The sequence below is a fragment of the Haliotis rubra genome, unplaced genomic scaffold, assembly GCF_003918875.1.
Source record: "Haliotis rubra isolate DU_JTF1 unplaced genomic scaffold, ASM391887v1 Scf37, whole genome shotgun sequence".
In the NCBI taxonomy this organism is placed as follows: domain Eukaryota; kingdom Metazoa; phylum Mollusca; class Gastropoda; order Lepetellida; family Haliotidae; genus Haliotis; species Haliotis rubra.
The window spans coordinates 3,244,326-3,260,730 of record NW_025767046.1 but is presented as its reverse complement, the minus strand read 5'-3'; the positions used below and the strand labels follow the sequence as shown (position 1 = coordinate 3,260,730).

Sequence of the window (16,405 nt, the reverse complement as noted above, 5' to 3'; positions counted from 1 at the left end):
GAGCATTGATCTACGCAATTGTGATACAATGACGTATCAACCAAGTCAGTGAGCCTGATCACCCGATGCCGTTAGTCAGGCTCAGACTTGGTTGTCACATCATTGTATCTCAATTGCGTAGATCGATGCTCATGCTGTTGATCACTGGATTGTCTGATTCATGATCCTCCACATTATGACCAGCATAGGTTGATGGGGAAAGCCACATTATGAACGCAGGGTTTTTACACACACTTTTAAAAATGGGAGTCATTACAATATGTATTTTTGGGAGTCATTTGCAATATTTGGGAGTCATGAAAATTTAATATTTCTTTGTGTTAATCATTCTCAATATGTAACTGTGTATGTCACACCACCAAATGCCACTACAGCATTGTTCAATTCAAACAGCCAGGATTACTGTCTCCTCTGAGTTCTCTGGAACAATCTGACAGCTCTGTAAAAGTCAAAATATCATCGAACAATATCGTTTTTTGCTTATCAAATCGATTTTATTGAACTGAATTGTGAGGGCCACCTATAAAACTTGCGTCAAGCTTGACTCGTATAATAGTATTTTGAGAGTCATTAACACAATTGTTGCGTCAAATACGCAAGAATCACGCGTCATGTAAAAACCCTGTGAACATTATAGGTTGTTGGGGAGCTGTTTAACCTGGAATTCATGCAGTACTTCCAGCATAGGTCTTTTTCTCAAGTAAGCAACATGTGCTGTCATTGCAGAAGCATCTTTGATAAATCCTTGCTTGGATTGGATGGTTGTTATGTCTCCTGTTTGTTTCTCATTCACATTGAACCTGTGAAGATCTGGGTTAGAATTGGTCTTCAGCAACCCATGCTTGTCATAAAAGGCAACTAACTGGATTGGGCACAGATCAATGCTCATGCTGTCAATCACTGGATTGTCTGGTCCAGACTCGATTATTACTTAGACTGCCACCATATTGCTGAATATAGCATTAACGAAACAAACGATTCATGGACACGATTTTTCAGGATGTCTGATTAATGAGACTCGCCCCCAGTGAGATATTGATGGAATATTGCTAAAAGAAGTGTAAAACTGAACTCACTCAAGTTTGTTTTTGATGTTTTTTGAAGGAATTTCCAGAAAAATGAGTTTATTAAAACCAAAGCTTGATGGTGTTTAACATTCAGGTTTATGATGTTGGCACCAAACAATCCATGCTGTATGATGACATGCAATCAGCAGAGATGCCAACCACTCAAATTTTTCAAATTTATTTTTACAGTATACAATTTCGTAAGTCACTGGTGTGTGATCCTTTGGGTATATTGCGTGTTATTGATGATGAAGTTTCACAAAGTTTTTTCCGAATGCATGTTGCAGTCCATATGAAAGTGAAACAAAATGGCAGAGCCGACCACGCGCTGCGCTCACCCCCAACTCGCACCTTTAAGGTGAGAATTTCAAATGCCATTAACCAGAGATGGCACGTGAGACCCGTCGACTTGTCGTAAAAGGTGACTAATGGGATCGTGGTGAAGCTTGCTGACGTGGTTAACACAATGTGTCACCGTATCCCAAGTGCATATAGACCACCTCCGTGGTGTAATGGTGAGAGCGTCCATCCGGGTTCGATCCCCGACCGTATCATACCAAAAGACGTTAAAGTATGGTACTTGATCATCCCTGCCTGGCACTTGGCATTAATGGGTACAACAAGCACTGGTCGGCTCGGAGTCAGTATAATGTGTCTGAGTAGGGTATTCATGCTACACTGCGGCATGTTATCTCAGTGGGCTAGCACGTCGTCATATGGGCGAAATATTCTCAAGGACGACGTTAAACCCAAAGTCACCTCACCTCACCAAGTGCGTAGATCGAAGCTCAAGTTGATCACTGGAATGTCTGGTCCAGACTTGATTAATTACAGGCTGCAGCCGCCAGAAACTAGAATATTGCTCAGTGAGGCGTGAAAACTGAACTCACTCAAGTTTGTTTTTGATGGGTTTTTAAGGTATTTTCAGGAAAAAAATTAACTTCTGGCAATTTTTGAAGTGTATAAGGGGCCCAAAAACAATTTTTTTTAAGATTTCTTGTAAGTTAACATTTTTGGCTCACATAAGGATTTTAATTTTTTGAGCAGGAAAATATTTTTTGTTTTGTTTTTTCTAATTCTTGAAAAAATATGACAGGCGAGCCGTAAAACAAGAAATAAAATTGGTCTGGCCTAAAGTACAGATTCTAGTACTTTTGTTGGGTTGAGTCCCAGCTTAGTTCCACTAAAGTTCTAGAATCTGTACTTTACTATGAAAGTGTAATGGCATTGTGTATTTAAAGTCCATAATAAAATCTGATATTCGACCAACATCACTGGAATACTGTCAAAAGCCATCAATCCATTCAACTCCCTGTACTGACACACAAGAAATATGGACTTCAAAATCTACACCTTATTAAACTATGATTATCATAATCCTTCACAGCTTAATACCCAAGACTCAACTCCTTATCTTTCATCTGATGTTACCATGAAGTGTATAAAGAGTTTGACATCCATACGTCTACCATTGTCTAAATGTCAGTCAAGACCTGTGAGTTGAGACACTTCCTCCGTATAAGAGAAGACGTCAGACATAATTAAATATGTATATTTAAACAATGACACATCTGTACATATTAACACCTTAGCACTGACACAATCACCAAGACAACATGTTCTGGATGCAGGTGGTTTCCTAAGTTCAGATGAATCAATGGACAAAATAAAACATACGATTTTCACCTGCCCTTCTTCATTCATCTACAAAGAACAGTTTCTGTAATGAAGGAAGTACACCTCATGCACTGTTCTAAAAGATCAGGCTACATGCGATTTAAATTAATATGGGCAATATAGTGACATGCTGTAGTCTGTTTGACTTCATTTGAGACCCATGAATCACGAACACGAAATCTAATAAATGCAACAAAACCAAATTTTTCACCGTCACATGAAATCGACAGACCAACTCTGATGATTTGTCTCATAATTTTGGACACCCGAATAAAAATGTTTAACAAACGATCATTATTTTGTTGTCACTTTTCGCTTTTTCATACGAGGGAGGACCACTTGCTCGTAGAACAGCCAGGAGTGTGAGTTGAGCGTGTGACATTGAAAGTTCACTGCATATGCTTATTGATGCAGTGACAACAAAATAATGATCGTTTATTAAACATTTTTATTTGGGTGTCCAAAATTATGAGACAAATCATCGGAGTTGGTCTGTCGATTTCATGTGACTGCAAAATTTGGTTTTGTTGCATTTATTAGATTTTGTGTTAGTGAGCAATTCATTGGTTTCAAATGAAATCAAACGGACTGTTCATGAAAACTACATCAGATGCCTTGAACAGTTTATGTAAACAACAAAATGAAAAAGGTTTTGAAGCTATTGTATGAATCTGATGTCTAATTCTACATTATGGTAACCATATCAGTACTGAACACTGGGGCATTCAATGAAACGAATGAGTATGGTGTTTGCAATATTTCAGCAACATCACGGGTAAGCAAAGAAAAAAGCTCCCCAGCATGTACCCATATGGGAATCAAACCTAGGACTTTGGCGTGACAAGCCATGAATACTCAACTGCTAAGTTGTCAGGACATAATACACATACATTTGCAATCCAGACCGACAACATCACCAGACACTCAGTCAAACATGTTTGTTGCACCTGAAACATTGTTCATTGTAAACCACGAATAATAATAGTAGTTATGGAAATATCATGGAAGCAATTCGTTTTACAAACATACAAAACTTTGTTATACAAAATAGGTATTATTATGTTGAAACGGTTAAACTGGGGTTTCACGTCTGCTGAGGAGTTTCTCAGCCTCTGGATGCTCCGATCTGTCCAGGTCAGTCTTTTGTCGTTTCAGAGGACTCAAGTTCAAGGACAGATTGTTATTCCTGAGCATTTCATTCATCTTCAGCCTGTTCTGAAACCGGGGCGAGTGAAACTTGTCCCGAGAAACATACTCGTGGTAATATTCTCGTAAATGAGCCTCCTCTTTTTCCCGCCTAATATACTTGATCATGAGTACCACTATGCTGAAAGCGTAAAAACTCAGCACTATTATGATGTACAGGAGAGCGTCAATGGATCCCTTGCCTTTGAGCATGGCATCTGATTGGTTGAAAGGAGCAGACGTCAGCCCCTCATCTACTAATGCCATTGTTGACTGGTTGAGAAACACAGGTCTGAGAGTATGGTTTTGTAAACTTGATTTTGATAGGTCAGTCAGTGTCAGATCTGGACTTGGCAGTTTCATACTGAACATATTCCTACATCCATTCTGATAAAAGTTTGCAAACCACAGATTCCATAAGAAATCAGAACTTTGAGAGCTGAATATTTTTTGAAAGGTCGGCCATGTCTGAATTACTCTTTTAAGGATCCAGATAATAACAATTCAGTAACTGAATCACTGTCTTCAGCATCACACACCAGACCAAGTCTTGCAAGTAATTTCTTTCAGCTTCTGGCTCAAGCCATTTTCCTGCGCAGAAGCTTGACAGTGTAGAGGTGATCTTGGCGCTTTGACTTAGTAAAACTCAAGGGCCATTATAACCGTCTTCCTGATACATGGCGACCATCACTCGAGGGCTGTCTCAACATCCTCATGTCCTGCTGAAACACAAAATGTACTACTGTAAAGGATTGAAAAATCAAAGAATCCTAAAGATTCAGAAAGCGTAGCTTCTCCTAAGTGGCATTTAGAAGCTTTGGGAAAGTGGGGGTGCACACTTCATTTTGACGAGAGTTTCAATTGTCATTTAATAACCTTTCAGGACAAAGTGCACCCCTCTCTAGATCCGCCTATGGACAATATCTTTATTGCAACAGATATATAGACATCGTTGTTGCAAAAGATGCATCTGTTGCAATAAAGAAACCTATCCATCAAAATAGATGCATCAAAAGTTTGCTATTTAATTTAATTCCTCACATCTCGCATCAAATGACTGGTAATAATCTATTGTGGCTTAATAAAGTATTTTACTTAAAATAAGCTAGACAGGTAAAAAAAAAAGGAAACAAAATAGTCAGTCACTATATATAATACATAGCATTATCAGACAGATAATTAAATATTTGTATGACATCTGCAACAATCAGCCACACCAAGACCATTCCCTTTCAGGTGCTGCTATCTGTGTGATCAATAGAGTTTAAATCTGATATGATGCATGTGGGCGAGAGTGTCTGTAAGTGGCGACATGACGGGCAGCATGACAAGCAGCATGACAATCTTCATTACCTAAGTGGATGGGAACAGACTAGACTTCTGACAACCATGACATTGACTGTTCATTTAGTGCAAGTCAAGCACACTTACTTTCAACTGGCAGCAGAATCTTGGCAACACTACCATTCTTTAAAAATATTATTTTTTACTGCAATCAGGTTCAATTTTCTAAAAGTCTAAAAAGCTACACTGTAAACCACTTAGGGACCATTAAATATTATTGGGCGAGTGGAGGCTGGGTGTTTCTCCTTTATTATTTAAACTAATAAAAAACATGCTCAAATTAAATTGGTTTGGCATCTCCTTAGAGAGAACAAAATTGTAAGTTTATTCTGCCTCAAACACAAATCCCATGTCACATTTTTCACAGACAATAGATCAGATCTTGTCATCTTGCTGTTAAAACTCATTCACCTGTGCAGCTCAACTCACTTCATAATTTTCCTAAAAGAACAACACCATCAATTAGTGTATAGACACCAGTGAGCAATGTTCAATCTACCGAGAATGTCACATTGCCTGTTGTAGCTAATGGGGTCTGGACCAGGTACAGAGAGTAACTAGTAGCAATGGTCAAATCACGTGCAGTAACTGAAACCACAAGCAACGGTTCCTTGATATACAATTCCAGTGTATGAAATGTATTCCATCATTTGACACAAAACAATTACAAAATATTTTCTAAAGTCAATGAAAAGTTCAACATAATCCAATGACTACTGGCCTTCTGGAAGGTCATAAAAACACAGTAAGTTCGACTAATATTATTTGTAATCTTCCTGGGGTTAAACTACTGTTACTTCTTTGTTTAAACTAATTTTACTACTTTGGTTAATTTACTTTTAGGCCAGACCAATTTTATTTCTTGTTTTATGGATCCGCCAGTCATATTTTTTCAAGAATAAGGGGAAAAATAACCAACTGAATTTCCCCCCCCTCAAAAAATAAAATCTTAATGTTTTTATTGGCCGAAAATGTAAACTTACAAGAAATGTTTTTTAGATTGTTTTTTGCCCCATATACACTTCATAATTTGCCAAAAGAAAAATACTTTTAGTATTTAGAAGGAATATTACTTTGACTGGTGATTTTCTTTTTTCCCTCCTGCATTTAGGTTTTCTGAGAACAAAAATCTGTAAAACAAGAAATGTAATTGGTCTGGCCTTAAACTACTTTTACAACTTTGCTTAAACTACTTTTACTACTTTGGTTAAACACAACAAGCAGTATGGTGCTGACAAATCTGGAAACACAATCAGAGTGAAACCGGATTCAAATGACAATCGATGGCGCCTAACATGCCCAAGGGATGTAACTCTATTCAGTGAAATGTGATGCCTTAGATGACCAAGCCACCATTGTTATGGCCAGAGCCTAGAGCACAAGATCCAATGGAGGTCACAGACACGTTCCACATAGTGAGTACCAACAGAAACAGGATCGTTTCGGTTTGCTTTGTTGTTTAATGCCGCTTTCAGCAATGTTCCAACTATAAAGTGGTGGTCTGTAAATAATCGAGTCTGGACCAGGCAATCCAATGATCAACAGCATGAGCATCAATCTACACAACTGGGATACACTGACATGTCAACCAAGTCCGAGTCTGACCACCTGATCCCATTAGTCGCCTATTATGAAACAGGATCGTAACAGACCAACAGTCATACTAAAGCTGAAGCTGGACCCCTGATGGCGAGGCAGCCTATTAGTCAGTAAGATGGTCAACCAACAGATCAAAGGACTGAGCGAGTACGTTTTATGCCGCTGTTAGCAATATTCCTGTAATATCACAGCACAGAACACCTTGAACAGGCTTCACACATTGATACCTGTGTAGGGAATAAAACCCACCTGATGAACAACTGCATTAACCACAAGGTTACCCCACCACCATCACACCAAAGGCAACCAATTCCCCCACATAGGTACAATATGTGAAGCCAGTTGCTGGTGTCCCTACTGTGATATACATATTAGCACAGCTGTGACCTTGAAAGTACATGTCATCGTCACTAGCAACCTGAAATGGAAACAAATTCATCAAACCTAAAACTATAATCAGAAAATCCCATAGCCATCTGTGTTGCACCAATATTATAGCACAATATATATATTTATATAGTTTTCCCATTTACGTGTTTTTAATGTTATTCTATGCATCTTCCACAACTCTGTTAAACGAAAACGAAAAGCCAGAACATGTGCCTTCTATCAGTGTTTAAAACTCCCAAAATTCCAAGCTAGACAGCCAGACTGGTAACTTTAAAAAATTACCAGTCCGGATACAAACTTGCCTGTCCTTTTTTCAACAATAAAAACCAAAACCAAATCAGGTTTCTGAAAAATTTACTGTTTGTAGGCATCGCAATGAACTACATGGCACTAACAGGCAATGCACCGAGTTTAGGTAAACTGAAAGTAAACGTGTTGTGATTGGTTATCGTAACATGAACTGTCCAATTGTAATTAGTTTAACATAATACCATAAACACCTCAAACTGACGACAAGAGAACCTGTCTGATATTATGAAACATTTACTGTTAGGGGTAAAAATATCTACCGGTACCAGACCACTGGACAGGCTACTTTTGAAATTTGACCGTCCGTGACGAAAATAGACCATTCCCGACGGTCGGGCAGGCGGGAATTTAAACGCTGCCTTCTATGACATTGCCGTTTTTACTGTCTATGTAACCCTCTCACATATCCGGTTTACTGGTAAGCCTCACAATTCATCTGATACATGTAACAAGCCTTAATGAACGGACCTTAAACTGAAAATAGTATCTTATAACTGTAGAGGCATCAATGGTAAAACTAAACATAAAGAAATATTCACATTTCTAAAGAAAAGGAAAGCCAATGTCTACTGTTTGCAAGACGTGCATTTCACACAAAAATATGGAACAAAATATAAAAGAAGAATGGGGAAACAAAGACTGTTTCTTTTGCTCTTATAAAAGTAATTCTAGACTGACTGACTGAGTTTGGTTTTACGCCACTTTTAGCAATATTCCAGCAACATCACGGCAAGGGGGGGGACACCAGAAATGGGCATCACACATTGTACCCATGTGGGGATTCGAACCCGGGTCGTCGGCGTGACGAGCCAACGCTTTAACCACTAGGCTACCCCACTGCCCCAGTAATTCTAGAGGGGGGCACATAATTTCCTAAAGTTCACACAGAATTTTCAGAATTTGTTGAATCTCATCAGTCATCAGCATTTAACACATCAATAGCGTAACACAAAATGAACTGGGTTTCCAAATTCAAGTACTTTTCAAAGCTTAACAAGGTGACAGAAACCATTTTCCCCTTGCTGACTGTGTAAAATCATGTCCTTCTTTCCCTATCAACACCATCCCAACATTAACATATGAAAACAGTGACCTTTGTATGATTTGTAACAGATTCAGGCATATTCAACTGTAGATGATCAATGCAGGGACCAGTCTAAGTAAACTTAGGCTCAGTATTATTTGTTACACTGCTATACTGAGTCTAACAAAACCTAGTAGAAGGTCGCGTCAGCTAACCTTTCGGACTGACCAATCAGAACACAGCTTACCAAATCGCGAAAGTTAACATTCACACATACCGTTTGAACCTTTACCTCAAAGACTCGAACGATTCCGAATGCTATTTCCCGCAAAATAGCTTCCGAGTGATGAGTAAACAGTCGCTGAAAATAGCATTTTGGTCAATATTCAAAGATGTCATCTTGCGAAAATATAAGCAAATAGTAACTGTCATTAGAAACACATAAGCGTATATACTGCAGGTCCAATATCTGTGTTTTATGCGGATTTTCGTTTGTTGATAGATCAGTGTCAGTCACCAGGGAAGAGAAAATCCCAAAAATGTTTTGTAAGTCCTGCCGAAACCTAACAAGTAGTCGTTGTCTGATTGGTTAAATCTGTTCGGCCGTCTTGCGTTTGATTGGACGGTCATAGGTCACTCAAAGGTTAGCTGACCCGACCTTCTACTAGGTTTTGTTAGACTCAGTATAGCAGTGTAACGAATAACACTGAGCCTAAGTTTACTTAGACTGAAGAAACATATCAGGGACAATACTGTTGTTACTGATCGTAAGTAGGCCGCCTCCGTGGTGTAGTGGTCAGAGCGTCCGCCCGGAGAGCGGAAGGTCGCGGGTTTGATCCCCGACCGCGTCATACCAAAAGACGTTAAAATATGGTACTTGTTGGTCCCTGCCTGGCTCTTGGCATTAATGGGTACAACAAGGACTGGTCGGCTCAGAGTAAGTATAATGTGTCTGAGTGGGGTATTCATGCTTCACTGCGGCATGGTATCTCAGTGGGCTAGCACTATAAAACCAGCTTAAGTCTGGGCTAGTACAAGCAGCCGCACATACACATACACATACATACGCATGCACGTCGTCATATGAGCGAAATATTCTCAAGCACGACGTTAACCCCAATTTCACCTCACCTCACTGATCATAAGTACATGCTGTATTCCATAAACGAACACTCATCAGTTCAGTCCTTGTGTATACGACAGGTTAAACTACACTGGAATAAACAATGTACAGGGACTGTAACCACAAGCAATGGCCCCTAGTGAATGAACTGGAGACACATACACATGTATATCATTATAAAATAAAACATTGCAAAATGCAACACAGAACCTACGTTTTCTAAAGTCAATGAAAAACTTCAAGATAATCAAATATCAACGGGCCATCTTGAAGTTCATAGTTAAATATTCCATCAAGATTGACTAATGACACACTCTGTCAAAAGTTAGCCATTCTCGAGCCTCTGATAATTAAATCAAGACAGTATATGAAGTATCTTAAAGACTACTGCTTCACCATTTCATCAAGGATGTGCTGCTTTGAAATGGTGTAAAAGAATAAACATGGATACATTGCAAGGGGATTCCAGGTTTAAATTGGCCCCAAGCAACCTCTGCTGGTTGTTTATCACAATCACTCTCCAAATTTCAGAGGGGCGGTGGGGTAGCCTACCGGTTAAACCTCTGGTCCTTTAGTCTGTATAATATTGTTATGGTTTGACTGAACAAGTGTGGGTTTTATCAAACGTTGCTGTCAGCACCAATCCAGCCATATTGCGTCTGAAGACGTTTAGGGGCGTTTGGGTAGCCTAGTGGTTAAAACGTTTGCTCGTCACGCCGAAGACCTGGGTTCGATTCCCCACATGGGTACATTGTGTGAAGCCAATCTCTGAGGTCCCCTACGATGACATTGCTGGAATATTGTTAAAAGCATCGTAAAGGTAAACACACTACAGATTTTAGATGTAGATGTAATCTCATTGTGAGATTGGGTTACAACATAAGATTCATCGTATTCACCGTTCATGTCCTATCAGGTCCATAGTCAGACTTGCTTTAAGTTCATTAAGGTGAAAAGTGGATAAAACATATACAGGGATTTACAGGATGCGAATTCCTGCGTCCTATACACATAAAAATTGACAATGGACACAACAAAATTTATTAGCTCAGGGACTCAGAAAAAGTCCAAATACTTTTTGTAAAAATTCCAATCAAGTGATTTTGTTGTCCAGGACCCTGAAAATTAAGAGTATGAGTCCCAGGGACCCTCAAATACAGGACTCCATGTAAATCCCTGATATAAAACAGTCTATATTTTTTATACTGCGACATTCAAACTAACCAGTTCACTATTTGCGTATACCATAGGTAAATAAGCTACACTAGGGCAAACCAAGAGAGAGAGAGAAGTTCAGTTTCCATGGCAACATATTAAGCTACCACTTTTAGATAATTAAGCGCCTTCAAAACCAACAGAAGGTGGGTGTTTAATAAAACTATCTGCAAGTTATATCTTCTCAGAGATAAACACCTATATCAAGAATAGTTGCCAGGTAGTTATATACCATTATACACTAATGCGTTTCCTATAGACGAACTGGTGAGTGAGTGGGTAAGTGGGCTGGGATCAACCCCGACTTAACACAACAAATTGTGTCAGCATGATGTATGAAAGCACAAAGCAATGCAGGTGTAAGACATATATAACGTTGAGTTGGTTGGTTGGTTGGTTGTTTAATGCTGCGCTCCAATATTCCAGCTATAAAGCGGCGCCTGTAAATAATTGAATCTGGACCAGACAATCCAGTGATCAACATCATGAGCATCGATCTATGCAATTGGGATACGATGACATGTGTCAGCCAAGTCAGCAAGTCTGATCACCTGATCACGTTAGTTGCCTCTTACAACAAGCATGGGTTACTGTAGACCAATTCTAACCCAGATTTTCATGGGTTCAATACACATTAAACCCATGGAAACAGTATTATCAAGTCACCAAGTCAGATACCGCAATATCTTCCAAACAATCCCACCTCACAACTAATTCAGTCCCACCTCAACCAACTAATTCATTCCCACCTCACAACTAATTCAGTCCCACCTAACACAACCTCACAAAACTAATTCATTCCCACCTAACACAACTAATTCATTCCCACCTAACACAACTAATTCAATCCCACCTAACACAACTAATTCAATCCCACCTAACACAACTAATTCCCACCTAACACAACTAATTCAATCCACCTAACACAACTAATTCATTCCCACCTAACACAACTAATTCAATCCCACCTAACACAACTAATTCAATCCCACCTAACACAACTAATTCATTCCCACCTAACACAACTAATTCAATCCAACTAATTCCTAACAACTAACTAATTCATTCCCACCTAACACAACTAATTCAATCCACAACTAACACTAATAATTCAATCCCACCTAACACAACTAATTCAATCCCACCTAACACAACTAATTCAATCCCACCTAATTCAATCACCTAACTAATTCAAAACTCTAAACACAACTAATTCAATCCCACCTAACACAACTAATTCAATCCTAACACAACTAATTCAATCCCACCTAACACAACTAATTCAATCCCACCTAACACAACTAATTCAATCCCACCTAACACAACTAATTCAACCTCACAACCTAACACAACTAATTCAATCCTACAACACAACTAATTCATCCCCACCTAAACACAACTAATTCAATCCCACCTAACACAACTAATTCAATTCAACCACCTAACACAACTAATTCACCTAATCCTACCCACCTAACACAACTAATTCATTCCCACCTAACAATTCTAATTCAATCCCACCTAACACAACTAATTCATTCCCACCTAACACAACTAATTCATTCCCACCTAACACAACTAATTCAATCCCACCTAACACAACTAATTCCTAACACAAACACTAATTCAATCAATCCCACCTAACACAACTAATTCATTCCCACCTAACACAACTAATTCAATCCACCTAACACAACTAATTCATTCCCACCTAACACAACTAATTCATTCCCACCTAACACAACTAATTCATTCCCACCTAACACAACTAATTCAATCCCACCTAACACAACTAATTCAATCCCACCTAACAAAACTAATTCAATCCCACCTAACACAACTAATTCAATCCCACCTAATCCCACCTAACACAACTAATTCAATCCCACCTAACACAACTAATTCATTCCCACCTAACACAACTAATTCAATCCCACCTAACACAACTAATTCATTCCCACCTAACACAACTAATTCAATCAACTAATTCAATTCCACCACCTAACACAACTAATTCAATCCCACCTAACTTTCCACCTAACAATTCATTCCCCACCTAACACAACTAATTCAATCCCACCTAACACAACTAATTCATTCCCACCTAACACAACTAATTCAATCTTCCACCTAACACAACCATCCAACCCACAACTAATTCATTCCCACCTAACTTCTAACACAACTAATTCAATCTCACCTTCATTCATTTCACAACTAGTTCAATCTCCTTTCTTCAATCCCCTTCCTTCATTCCACTAATTCAATTCATTCAGTCGAATCCTTTCCTTCAATTCAAAACTTCCTTCATTCATTCCACCTTCATTCGGTCCACCTAATCTCACAACAGTCCAATTCTTTCTTTCCTAACACAACTTCAATCTCCTTCATTTCCACCTTTCCTTGTCCCACTATTTCTTCTTCATTCCTTGTTCGGTCCACCTCATTCCACCCCTTCATTCCAGTCTAATTCATTCATTTCCAATTCAGTCACTAACTAATTCATTCCCACCTTAATTCCAGTCCACCCTTTCTTCAGTCCACCCTTTCAAAACTAGATCATTCCGACACTGCTAATTCAATTCAGATTCATTCCACCCCTTCTTCAGTCTCACCCTTTCTTCCGGTAATTCAATCTCCTTCTTTAGTTCATTCCATTCAGTCTCCTTCTTCAGTTCCGTTCGTTCCATTCTTCCGTTCCACCTTCTCCATGGTCGTTCGTTCGTTCCGTTCGTTCCTGGCCGTTCAGTCCACCTTCAGTCTCCGTTCCATTCTTCCTTCCTGTAGTTCAGTCCACTGCAAGTTCGTTTCCACCCTGCTGTGGATTCAGTCCACATTTGGTCGTTCACAGCTGCTTCGTTTCCATTCAGTTCTTCATTCCACCTTCAGTCCACCTTCCTGTTTCCACTGCTTGTCAAAGGCTGGATTCCGATCCGTGAGCTCCAGTTGAGTTCAGTCCACAGCTTCGTTCAGTCCACCTTCGGTTCCACCTCCATGTAGTTCGTTTCCACCTCCTTCAGTTCGGTCCACCTTTTCATTCCATTTCCTGTCGGATTCGTTCCACCTTTCCGTGGATTCGTTCTTTGTGTTCAGTCTCCTTCGTTCCGTTGTAGTTCGTTCCGTTCAGTTCGTTCCATGGGATTTCCTTCCGTTATTTCGTTCGATTCGTTCCTTCGTTCCGTTCTTCTTCGTTCCGTTGATTCGTTCCATGGTCCATAGTTCGTTTCCGATTCTTTGTGATTCCAGTCCTTCGTTCCGTTCGTTCCTGTGGATTCGGTCCACGGCCTCTTCCGTTGTGGTCAGTCCACTGCTGGTCAGTCTCACTGTGTTCATTCCACCTTCAGTCTCAGTCCATTCATTCCATTCGGTCCTGCTGGCCTCCTGTTCGTTTCCACTGTAGTTCGGTCCACCCTGCTTCAGTCTTTTCTTCGTTCCAGTTCGTTCCACCTGTAGTTCGTTTCCACCTTGAGTTCGGTCCACCTGTGGTCAGTCTCTTTGGCTCGTTCAGTCCATTCGTTCCTTCGTTTCCACATGGCTAGTTCGGTCCACGGCCTCCGTTCGTTGTGATTCGTTTCCTTTCCTGGTCGGTCCACCTTCGTCCAGCTGGTCCAGTCTCACCTGTAGTTCAGTCTCCTGGCCAGTTCGTCCACCTTCGTTCCGTTCCATTCAGTTCGGTCCACAACCTCCACAAAGCCATTCATTCCACCCCTTCAATTCATTCCACCCTGTAAAACTAATTCCGGTCCACCTTTAGCCATTCCGGTCCACTGGCTAATTCAATCCACCTGTGATTCCGTCTCCTTCATTCCACCTTTCTTCATTTCCACCTTTGCTTGTTCAGTCTCCTTTTCCTTCAGTCCACCCTGCCTTCAGTCCACCTTCCCGGGGTCCTTCAGTCCACCTTCAGTCTCACTGTGGTCCAGTCCTTCGTTCCTGGCCGTTCAGTCTCACCTGTTGTGGTTCGGGGTCCACCTTCAGTCCACTGTTCCGTTCCACTGTGGATTCGTTCCTTCCGTCCATGCGTTCGGTCCACCTTCGTTCCATGTCGTTGTGGTTCCAGTCTCCTTCGTTTCCGTGTTCAGTCCATGTGGTCGTTCCCTCCAGTCCGTTCTTCGGTCGTTCCATGTGATTCAGTCTGTGGTTCGTTTCCACTGTAGTTCGGTCCACCTTCGTTCCAGTTCGTTCCACCCTTCGATCTCCGGTTCAGTCCACCTTCAGTTCAGTCTCCTTGTGATTCGTTCCCTGCTTCAGTTCCAGTCCGTTCTTCGTTCCACCTTCAGTTCAGTCCACCTTCGTTCCTGTGGTCAGTCCTGTCAGTCCGGCTTCCACCTCGGCCAGCTAGTTCGTTCCACCTCAGTTCGGTCCACCCTGTACGGCCTCACCGGCCTAGTTCATTCCTAACAAGACTAGTTCGTTCCACCTCCTGTGGTTCGTTCCACCTAACAAGGCTAGTTCAGTCCACCCCAGCTAGTTCGTTTCCTGGCTAGTTCGATCCGGGATTCTAACAAAGTTCGTTTTTCCACCCCTGTACCAGCTAGTTCCGATCTCACCTAGTTCAGTCTCTTTCAGCTAGTTCGTTCCTCTTTGCTTCATTCCACTTCATTCCACCTAATTCAATCCATTCCATTCCGGTCCCTTCCAATCTCCTTCATTCCATTCCCCTTCATCCACCCTTTCCTTCCAACTAATTCCAATCCCCTCCAACCCTTCATTCCACCTTCATTCAGTCCCCTACAACCTCCACACTAATTCATTCCACTGCTAATTCCAATCCACCTTTCTTTAATTCATTCCACCCCTACTTTCTTCAATTCAATCTCACAACTAATTCCATCTTTTCAACTAATTCATTTCCACCCGCTAAGATAGTCGTAAGTGATGTGCATTACCATTAACTTACGACTATCTTAGCTCTACGAGAGCTTCGAAAATCTAGGCCCAGGTCTGTTGTACATCTGAGACTCTAACCCACCTCACGTGACTCCGTGCGGCTCAGAGAAGGACCCATAAAATGAAAACAGTACCAAGAATGGGAGTGAGTATGGTTTTATGCCACTTTTAGCAATATTCAAGCAATATTTTGGTGGGGGACACCAGAAATGGACTTCACACATTGTACCCATGTGGGGAATCGAACCTGAGTCTTCGGCGTAACAAGTCAATGCTTTAACCACTGGACTACCCCACTGCCCCACCAAGAATGGGGACTGCTCCATAATGAAAATCAGGAACTGGCTTGGTGCACAAGTCTGTCTCAGTCTCTGAACCCGTGAAGATCGGGGTTAGAATTGGTCTTCAGCAATCCATGCTTGTCGTAAGAGGTGACTAATGTGATCGGGTGATCTGGATCGACATGTCATTGTATCCCCATTGCAAAGATCGATGCTCATGCTCTGATCGATGGTCCAGACTTGATTATTTACAGACCGTCTCCATATAGCTGAAATATTGCTGATCTTCACAAGTATATCT

General features: G+C 40.7%; 1 protein-coding gene across 1 annotated transcript in view; it reads right to left on the bottom strand.

Moving 5' to 3' along the window:
- Nucleotides 1-2,605: 2,605 nt before the first annotated feature.
- LOC124285821 (general transcription factor 3C polypeptide 3-like) overlaps nucleotides 2,606-16,405 on the bottom strand; it is a 90,655-nt gene continuing 76,855 nt past the window's right edge. Inside the window, 1 exon segment of the mRNA XM_046722088.1 lies at nucleotides 2,606-4,651. The gene's annotated coding sequence lies outside the window, so the exon portion shown is untranslated.